The sequence below is a fragment of the Haliotis rufescens genome, unplaced genomic scaffold (genome assembly GCF_023055435.1).
Source record: "Haliotis rufescens isolate VD_foot unplaced genomic scaffold, xgHalRufe1.0.p SCAF_3, whole genome shotgun sequence".
Classification (NCBI taxonomy): Eukaryota; Metazoa; Mollusca; class Gastropoda; order Lepetellida; family Haliotidae; genus Haliotis; species Haliotis rufescens.
In genome coordinates, this window is record NW_025964001.1 from 26626321 (window position 1) to 26637425 (window position 11105).

The 11105-nt window shown below is 39.9% G+C and overlaps 1 long non-coding RNA gene across 3 annotated transcripts; it reads right to left on the reverse strand.

Annotated features, from left to right (window-relative positions):
* Positions 1–6204: 6204 nt before the first annotated feature.
* On the reverse strand, positions 6205–8099 carry LOC124131541. 3 transcript variants are annotated; one of them, XR_006860669.2, is made up of 4 exons: positions 7837–8099; positions 6912–7043; positions 6709–6811; positions 6205–6492 (listed from the first exon to the last, which is right to left on the reverse strand). It is a non-coding gene; the product is annotated as an uncharacterized LOC124131541 (long non-coding RNA). The 3 variants fall into 3 exon arrangements; XR_006860668.2 differs by lacking the exon at positions 7837–8099 and adding an exon at positions 7334–7804; XR_006860667.2 differs by lacking the exon at positions 7837–8099 and having other exon boundaries at positions 6912–7802.
* Between the last annotated feature and the right edge of the window lie 3006 nt (positions 8100–11105).

The window sequence follows — 11105 nt, forward strand, 5'->3', positions numbered from 1 at the left end:
TAGTAAGGAGAACTCCGTAGAAATATTTAAAGGTGGAAATGTTGGACAGATAGCACGGAGATTTCCGTAGAAAAATACAAAGGTTGAAACGTTGGACAGATAGCAAGATCTCAGTAGAAAAATACAAAGGTTGAAACGTTGGACAGATAGCAAGGAGATCTCAGTAGAAAAATACAAAGGTTGAAACGTTGGACGGATAGCAAGGAGATCTCAGTAGACAAATACAAGGGTTGAAACGTTGGACAGAAAGCAAGGAGATCTCCGTAGAAAAATACAAATGTTGAAACGTTGGACAGATAGCAAGGAGATCTCCGTAGAAAAATACAAAGGTTGAAACGTTGGACGGATAGCAAGGAGATCTCAGTAGACAAATACAAAGGTTGAAACGTTGGACAGATAGCATGGAGATTTCCGTAGAAAAATACAAAGGTTGAAACGTTGGACAGATAGCAAGGAGATCTCAGTAGAAAAATACAAAGGTTGAAACGTTGGACAGATAGCAAGGAGATTTCAGTTGATAAATACAAAGGTTGAAACGTTGGACAGATAGCAAGGAGATTTCAGTTGATAAATACAAAGGTTGAAACGTTGGACAGATAGCAAGGAGATCTCAGTTGAAAAATACAAAGACTGAAACGTTTGACAGATAGCAAGGAGATCTCAGTAGAAAAATACAAAGGTTGAAACGTTGGACAGATAGCAAGATCTCCGTAGAAAAATACAAAGATTGAAACGTTGGACAGATAGCATGGAGATTTCCGTAGAAAAATACAAAGGTTGAAACGTTGGACAGATAGCAAGGAGATCTCAGTAGAAAAATACAAAGGTTGAAACGTTGGACATATAGCAAGGAGATCTCATTAGACAAATACAAAGGTTGAAACGTTGGACAGATAGCAATGAGATCTCAGTAGATAAATACAAAGGTTGAAACGTTGGACAGATAGCAAGGAGATATCATTAGACAAATACAAAGGTTGAAACGTTGGACAGATAGCAATGAGATCTCAGTAGATAAATACAAAGGTTGAAACGTTGGACAGATAGCAAGGAGATCTCCGTAAAAAAATACAAAGGTTGAAACGTTGGACAGATAGCAAGGAGATCTCAGTTGAAAAATACAAAGGTTGAAACGTTGGACGGATAGCAAGGAGATCTCAGTAGACAAATACAAAGGTTGAAACGTTTGACAGATAGCAAGGAGATCTCAGTAGATAAATACAAAAGTTGAAACGTTGGACAGATAGCAAGGAGATCTCCGTAAAAAAATACAAAGGTTGAAACGTTGGACAGATAGCAAGGTGATCTCATTAGACAAATACAAAGGTTGAAACGTTGGACAGATAGCAATGATATCTCAGTAGATAAATACAAAGGTTGAAACGTTGGGCAGATAGCAAGGAGAACTCCGTAGATGAATACAAAGGTTGAAACGTTGGACAAATCAAGATCTCCGTAGAAATATACAAAGGTTACAATGTTGGGCATCTGGCAAGGAGATCTCAGAAAATACAAAGGTGGTACCGTTGGGCAGCTAGCAAGATCTCCGAAGAAATATACTAAGGTGGAAACGTTGGGAAGCTGTCAGCGAGATCTCCGCAAAGAGACAGTAGTAATGATTTGGAAGACATTAAAGGAAGGTGGAGTGGTGGGTAACATGATGATTGTAAGTAGAAACGATGATCAAATATAGCATATAGGTCGTTGTATCTGTACATCCACTGAGCTTCCAACCTTCGCCATACAGTCACTGAGATGAACGCTACGAATAACAACGAGTGATCCCCCAACTCTTTTGTCATGGTAGGACTGGATTAAAGCAAAGCAAACAGTGGTCTAATTTAGGATGGCTTCATCGGTCTCTGGGCAAATGTCGTGATGGTCGTCAAATGGCAAAAGGCGGGAAAGCACAGCCGACAGTACAGAACGTGTCAGATTGACACATGTCAGGCCTGGCGAACTAACCCTGCAGAGCACTGAGGGTATCCGTGAACACTTGAAGCAGAAGATTACACAAACTACTGCCAGGGGGCAGGGGCGCAAGTGGAGGCCACAGTCAACAGTGTGAGTAAATGATACAACACTCCTGTCCTGGATGCCAGATTCACCCAAGGGAACACTGCCTAATCACAGGTCGTCAAAAGCTGAACTAAAAAGACAAGATGGTTGTTCAGATGGAATCATGGCATTTGTCTCTTGTTTAAGGCATACAGACATACTGTCATATATCACATGAACGTACTGGTGTTTTTTTCAATTGTTTCTACAGAAATATCACAATGAATAAAACAATATCAATAAATATAATCACTTTATTACTATTCCTTGCTCCTTGAAAGAAGAAAAACTACATGCACGTTCTCAACGGCAGCTCCAGCATTCCTCATATAGGGTGTGCAAATCAACAGAAGTACGAACATTGACAAAGTAAATAGGTTAGTGCGGAGGGACACTGTGACATGCGTTGCTTTCCTCTGTTTGTAATTACCACGCTTTCCTTTTTGAAAATAAAATTTGTACCCAAAACCCCTGTGGGGAGGGGTATTTTGTCACTGGACATGCTGGTTGCTCTGAAAAATATTGTCTTCGGAGAAAATATTGTTTCTCTGCAAGCGCTGATTAAAAATATATTTCGTATCGGAACAAAGTCCAGCAGAATGATTGGTAAGTAATAATGTCCCTGAAACTGTATATAAGCGTTCCCAACAATAATCGCCCAGAGAACGGTTCTTTTGGATTAACGGGGTCCAAACTAACGAGGTTTCACTGTAGAAAAAAACCAACACTCCAATATCCCGACAAAGAAAAGCGAATCTTTAATCTAAAAGGAGACAAAATATATTTTTAAATCATAATAGATTCACTAAAGCAACACAATGTCCACATGTCTTACCGATGTTATGATGAAGAATCAAATATCGAAATGATATCTACACAAATATAAACGTAAACAGTGGATTTACGATCACAACATTATATATAGGTGTTTAGATTATTTATATCCAAATTCAACACTAATGATAAGAATCCATACAATTTCAATTGTTTGATAGGCATTACTTAGTTGCTGACGGATGACAAGGTAGAGATAATGTATGGATGACAACTTCCTTATTTACTGTAAAGGCGACGTTTCGGTATAGAAACATTGCTTGACAACGGTATAAGGACGTCGCCTTTACATAAACAAGCGTACAGTCGACGAAGTCATCTATATTCCCCGCCATTTTAACACGTTATGGTCCAAAACCAGGTAACTGAGCCAACATTTCTCTTAGGCCATGTCAAAATAGCTGCAATGGAAATTCTAAAATAAACATTTATAAAACTCCTTAATATCAAATGGCACCAGTTCAGTATGTCTTTTATATATAGACATGCAATGTTTGACAAGGAAATATTTAACAGTTTATTTGTTATACTCTATAAGTGAACCCACCCTATATTAAAACTTAAATCCAACTTATTGCCATGGAAACATAAACAATAAAAATTTATAAAACTCCTAAATAGCAAAAGGCACCAGTTCAGTATGTGTCTGGTAAACATGCAAAGTTTTGTAAGAAATTATTGAACGGTTTTTGAGTTACGCTCCGGAAACGAACTGCACCCTTATAGAACCTAAGTCCAACTTGTTGCCATGGAAACGTAAAAAATAAAAATGTATAAAATACCTAAATAGCAAAAGGCACCAGTTCAGCATGAGTCTGATAGACAAGCAAAGTTTCGTAGAGAAATATTTAACGGTTTCTGAGTTATGCTCCGGAAACGATTTCGGGACGCACACACGCACACGCACACGCACACGCACACGCACACACACGCACGCACGCACGCACGCACACGCGCACACACGGACAGAACCTATTTCTATAAAGAAGTTGTTATCTATATATTATCTTTACTTTGTCATATAATTTTAGATAGAAGTAACTGTAGAATAACGAATATTCTGGCATGCGACCACTTTTCAAACATTCTGCTAAGAACATAATTATATTTCGAAGGCACGTTTACATAAAATCGTTCACAATGTCGTGGAATAAGTTCGTTGACACTGATTGGAAATGGGTTCGTTGACACTGGTGGGGAACAGTTTCAGGAGTTAGACACCGAGGAGCCGTTGGTTTTTTACCTGTCAAAATGTAGTCGGGACAGTAGTGGTGAAATATTTGATATTTGACTGCACAGACAGTGACAGATTGCCCGTGCCATGGTGGTGCCAGGATGCCCCATGTAATCTGCACGTGCATGTAACGTTTATCGTGAGGCTTACCAAAATGGGACTGTCAGATTTCTGTGTCGCAGACACGAGACAGCGCAGACGACACTGAACTGGGGGTTGATGACCTTTGAAATGATGTGCTAAATGACTATAACTCTCGACCCCGCGTCACCCTCTGCCTCATCAATGTATTGTCGTCTGCTCGTTTCGTGACATAACAGGTCACCGCAAGTGGGTTCGGTCAATTCCGGAATACGATAGTCGTGAAGCGCAAGTGTTAATAGTGATGGAGCTATGTCAATTTACGACATCAAAATGACAAATGGTACCAAACACGTCAATTTTACAATATCGTGCGGGATATATCAGTCTCAGCGGTAACAGATGCTCAGGGCAACGTATTAATTCCATGCACCATTAACCAATTATAAGGACGGTTTACATAATACCCACCAGTCGTACCACAGAGGGATACGATAACAACGTTGTACGCGACTGTTAGCAATATTCACGGGACATACCAAAAATGGACTCATAAAAAGCACATAGGCAGATTCGAACCCATATCTGCGCGTTTAACAAACGAACTTTCACTGGGCCACTGCCTCGTGAGTGATTGGTCGCAAACAAATAAAAGTGAGCTGCCTTGTACGTCGTCTGTTGTATCATTGATGTCTCAACAAGGCAAACCGAATGGTTCCCGTAGGCATCAAGGGTTTAAAAACATGTCCCCCACAAACCTAATCGTGTCGTCATCTTGTCGTATCGTACCCGCAGGATTGGATAGTTCTCTTAATATCAATCACTGGTTTACTTTACAGACCGACGTGCCCGGGTTAGAATAGGTCTTCAGCAACCCATGCTTGCGACTATGCTTGTCGTAGGAGACGACTAACGGGATCGGGTGGTCAGGCTCGCTGACTTGGTTGATGCATGTCATCGTATCCCATTTGCGTGGATCGATTATGATGTCAATGACTGGACTGTCTGGTCCAGACTCGATTATTTACAGACCGCCGTCATATAGCTGTAATATTGCTGAGTGCGGTGTTAAACAACAAACAAACAAACAGTATGTCTATGTGGGGAGTCGCTTTAAGCACAGGGCTACCCAGCGGCATATAGGCCCGAGAGACAGTTATGACGATACTAAGGGGCAGAGATGACTCTCTCGAGTTGAGTTAACCTGCATCATTAGGATCGTTTACAGTGATACATATGAGTTCATCTTTCAAAGTCTGACGTTTGACATCTGACTGTCCTTTGAGGCTACGTTTCACTGTTTGTTCTGCTGTATATTATTCATGCAAAAAAGGAGAGGTCAATCGTGTGAACGGTTTCGGTCACGGCAGTTTAAAACACGTCATGTGACACCGAAACACACTAAATGGCAAAGTTATACTGTCTGCGAGATTATTGCTCTTATATAGCGACGTGCCTGCATGCATGCATGCATGCGTGCGTGCGTACGTGCGTGCGTGTGTGTGTGTGTGTGTGTGTGTGTGTGTGTGTGTGTATACAAGTCCAGACTAATGCCGATTTTATAGTGCTTGCCCAACTGAGATACCATGCCCCAGTTTAACATGAATACCCCACTCAGACACAGTACACTCTAAACCCAAGTGTTCTACTTCTGAACACTAGACAGAACACATGGATGTAACACTTTTAGAACGCGTCCAAGTGTTCTGAAAATATTCTGAACGTTGATGTTCTCGACCTAGAACAGGAGTGTTCTACAAACATATTTAGAACGCTTCAACGTGTTCTGACGATGTAACACTTTTAGAACGCCTGTAAAGTGTTCTGGACCGAGATTCAGAACACTACATGTTCTCGGACACGTACTTCCACAGTACTGAAATGACAACTCATCGTGTGTTGTCGAATACAATTTACCCGATGTTTTTTCAAGGCGTAGGAATATGAACCATACACCCATACATATTCTCTGGCATAAAATCACACGGACGAAATTCTGAACTGCAACCATGAATTCTTTATTACATTTATTTGTCATGATCATGGATATTCAAGTCACTTAAATATGTTAGTCAGAGTTCTTCATGAAACATTACAAACTGTCATGTAGCAAAGTGAAGCATACTTCCATACTTAAGATAACTTAAGTGTCAAGTCTTTCACGAAGCGCAAGTACTTCGCAGATGTTTCTTGTGGGTAAATATCCCCAAGGACGTTGTTCGTAACAGCGACATGACCATCGCATGCTTCAGGAAACTTCATGTCAAATACGACTCCGCAACATCCTACAACACCAAACATTTATTTGGTCATAGTCATATAGTTATCAAACTCGTACATATTACATAAGACATTATTCTAACAAATGTTCGTTAGTAAACGCAAGATTACCGTGACATTTGTTTCATTATTTATAGGTTGCAAAGTGTTTTGCCCAAAATGTTATTTGACAAAGTTATCACTTACTTGGATAAAGACTAGACCAAAATATACACAAGTACCTTCTTATTTGATCTGAAAAACCTTGTTTCTTTTCCTCCTTTGCGTAGACGTGTGCTGTGTGCAATAATTTCCAAGGATGGTACTGATTATCTGCAATGCAACCTGTAATAGAAACAACAAGACTCTTTTAAAATATTTCACATAAAATAGCCCAAAACATGTCCTGTGAAGGTTTAATTCTTTTTGTTCATTACATACTTACCCTACTCTCTGCTGATTCGATGCATTGTCGATGCATGCTGATCATGCCCTCGGATCCCAAATTTAGATCTTCAGAGATTTGTTGCATGAGATTTGTTGCCCGCTTCGTACTTTCAGGCGATTCATATAGAACCTGAAATATATATTCATTTTATTTGAACATCATTCAAATAAACGGAAACTTTCAAAATGTCACAAGTGCAGTTTGGATTGGGATTTCATCTCACAATTTGCAAATAATGCTTGTGGAACAATGGCAGAAATGACGGTCAAAATGGCGGGGAATATGTCGTCTGCTATAAGTTTCGTAAGGGGCCGGTTTTACTTCGCATGCAATCAGCATATGAATATATCGCCGAAATATTACACAATTTTAGGTAAGGATTAAATATGAAACAAAATTATTCCTAGATGGATACTTACCACAGATACCCCTCAGATGATAGGAAATTGTAGCACCAAATACATGCTACGTCACGTCAGTTTCTCACATAACGGATGTGGTTCACAGGACATGGGCAGCTTCGAATGCTAGTTAGATAAATAGAACCCCTATGTTCTATTAATGGAACACGTGTTCTCCCCTGTAACATTAGTGTGCTGCTTATCACTATAGAACATAGCAGAACACATGCGTTCTAGGAGAGAACGCATGTGTTCAGCAAATAGACCGTATATGTTCCATAGCCCCCATAAAATATCCAGGTAAAATTAGCCATCAGAATGCCAGTGTTCTGATACACGTAAATGTCCCATAATGCAAGTAAGTTATTTCCATGTATTAGCAATGAGTTGTATTTCAGTAATGTTTCTTGTTGTATTTAGTCAGGCTACATATGAGTTATTATGAACACAAGGTATGCCATGTTTATAAACTATTATCATTCATCAAACTCAAAATATGACACATTTTCTGTTTGACTTACCAATCTACCAGCCTCTCTTCTTCTCAAAAATAAATATTCCGAAAACACAAATATATGGTCGAATTTAAATTTGTCTAACAATAGTCAGTACATTATCTCTGCTAATGTGCATGGACTTCTCCCAGGAGAGAACACACGCGTTCTACAAAAGATCACAGGCGTTCAGCAATAGAACACTTGCTCCCCGAATAAGAACATTCGTATTCTGTGGCAGAACGTATGGACGCGTCCAGAGTTCTATATTAGAACACATAGATTTAGAGTGTATACTGACTCCGAGCCGACCAGTCCTTGTTTTAGCCACAAAATGCCGAGGCAGGGTAACAAGTACAATCGTTTATCGTCTTTTGGTATGGCGCGGCCGGGGATCGAACCACGACCTTCCGCTCTGCGGGCGGGCGGTCGGGCGGACGCACTAACACTTGACCCCGTCTTTGTCTGTGACGAGTACGCCTTGCATCATCACTATTGATTAGTTATTCATAAACACATGTTCATGATATAGTCGGAATCAGACAATGGACAATGTTTTGAGCAGACATTTCTTTTTACAAGTATCTAGGGCAATAATTATTAGTTTAAATCATAATTCTAGATTATGTTAATAATAAGAACAAGTTATCCCTATAAGAGACTGGAGTCATTACTTGCCTATTAGTAGGATAGAATTACTACACATCTGTGGAATTTTCTTTCAGTAGATACTTGGAGCAAGGCTAGTGGCATCCCACTAGCGGATGCCACCGGTAGGTAAGATGAATTTGTTACCCTTTTCGCGAACACCTGGTGTCATCACTGATTTTCAGTTATCAATTCATTTATTTTTTCACCGCTATTTTACATTTTACGCCATGGAATCTGTGTTTATGATTATGGAATTTGTTTTTTCGCTTTTATTTCCAGTAAGGACATATTTGATTATGAAGCCTTCAATTTCAAGTTATGTCCCTTCCATTTGCTTAAAACAAAATGGCGTCGCCCAGTGAAGACTATCTGATCGATAATCAAAATCTATATTGTAATAAAACGAGTAAAATCATTGAGCACCTTGATTAAAAACATGAAAAAGTTTGGAAAATATCTGCTGATGCCGAATTGGAGGTACACATGCTTTGCAAATCCTGCAATCGACCGAAGTCTGCACGACAGATTACGAACCGGAAGTCGATATCGTTACGAGACTTTTAATGGACTATGCATAGACTCGCTAGTCCAGGCAACTCCATAATTCAAGTCTAGTTCGGCAAGGCTGGAAACTGGACTTTCATAGTAACTTAACTCCCTTGCCTCGGGAAGATGATTCCGTCATTCTACGCGGATGTTTCGTCAGGACTGGTTAACGTGTGGGATTTTACCATCGTATGTGAATTGGTGTATCACGACAGATGGGTGAGTCTGTCATGGCAGATGGGTGAGTTTGTCATGGTATGGGGTTGAGTATATCATGGCAGGTGTGTTAGTCCACCCATTGTATTGGATAGCAGATGGGTGAGATTCTCAAGTCGATGAGTTTGCCATGACAGGTGGGTGAGTTTGTCATGGCAGATGGGTGAGTTTGTCATGGCAGATGGGTGAGTTCGTCATGGTATGGGGTTGAGTATATCATGGCAGGTGTGTTAGTCCACCCATTGTATTGGATAGCAGATGGGTGAGATTCTCAAGTCGATGAGTTTGCCATGACAGGTGGGTGAGTTTATCATAATATGTTTGAGCGCTTACAAGGCTAGACTGACATTTAGTCTCAGAAATAAAGTTATCTTATTTAAAAAATATATATCTGCAAAATAAAAGGAAGAAAATCCAAATGGAGCCCTAAACAATCCTCAATTTCAGGATTTCTAATTAATTTCTAGAGCTGAGGTAAACTATGGATTTTAAAACAACTCTCCATCCTCGTTTATCACTGTGACGTGGATAAGAGTTTTCTTTTACATCTTTGTACAACTTACAAACCCTTTGTGTCGCGAGATGGCGCTGTTCATTTCCCATCGGCTTCCCCTCACTTCCGGTCACATGTTTTTTCTCTGTAATACAAGCGTTCCCTTTCCCCTTATTTCTTTTCGAACACGATTTTAATAAAATCCGTATGCTTGCTGCGAAATAAGATAACATTTTTATCTGGAAACGGTCCTAAGCCAAAATAACAGGCAAAAACCGAAGCCAGGTGAGTTGGTGCCAAGAAATAAACCTTAAAACCAGATTGACACGAGGCGCCGTCTCAAACAGAACTATGTTCAAAGAGCTGAATGTTGTCATATGTGATTCCTGCATTTGTATAAATGTGTAAAGGTAGAGGCATTGTCGATGTGTAAAAACATGCTTTCCTCTTTGATATACGGGCGCGTAAATATTTGCAATCGGTCAGGGTCACTCGACCCAATGTTGTGCGGGATTCGAGGCGGAAACGATTCGTTTGAAACGGGATGAGAGGCTCGGAAATGCTTCAATATTTTTGAAAGGTGAAATGTATTTATGAAGCTGCTGTTTGAAGTCAGGATTCTTAACGTTTAGGGATTGTGACAAAAAAACTAAAATCTGTCGACACTTGATTTATGTCAGTGTCCTTGTTTTTCTGTTTGTTTTTCTTTTTTATTGAAGCTAACTTCACACACACGCGTACTTGTAACAAACGGGGCCTTTGAAATAACCCTATTCGGTATCGGGCTGTTTTCATAGTTGCAAAAGAAAGGTCATTTATTGAATTTCAGGGGTCGGCCGATGGGAAAGGTTTATTAATAATGTACTAAATATATCTGTTCCTGAATTTAGCCTTACTCGCCTTAATGTTTTTTTTGGTGTTCCTTTATTTGTTACGCTGCTAAATAAAAATACCTGATTTCTTTTTTTTAATATTTGCCTTCCATTTCTTTCAGCGCCTCCCCCTAAAACAAGTCAGTATCTTCCTACGTCCGCAAAGTACGTTGGCGACCTAACTTTGCTCCAAGGCTGTACTGAAGAAAAGTCCAGAGATGAGTGGTAATTCTGTCCCACTAACTGGCAAGTCTCGATATGTGGACAGTACAGCCTCTAAGGACTCCAGACTGTTACAGGGACAACTTTTTCTAAATATTTACATGATCTAGAAATTATGATTTAAACTAATTATTGTCTTACAGATTTGTGCAAGTCTAGGGCGACCCTACGTGGTGTACTGTCAGGACTGTTTGGGTGGGATGGCAAGCATGTCTCCTGACCTGTCTTTTTACCGGCGTGAGATCCTCGGTGTGTACACTGTTGGAGAAGAGCATTATGTCACTGCAGTGAAAGAT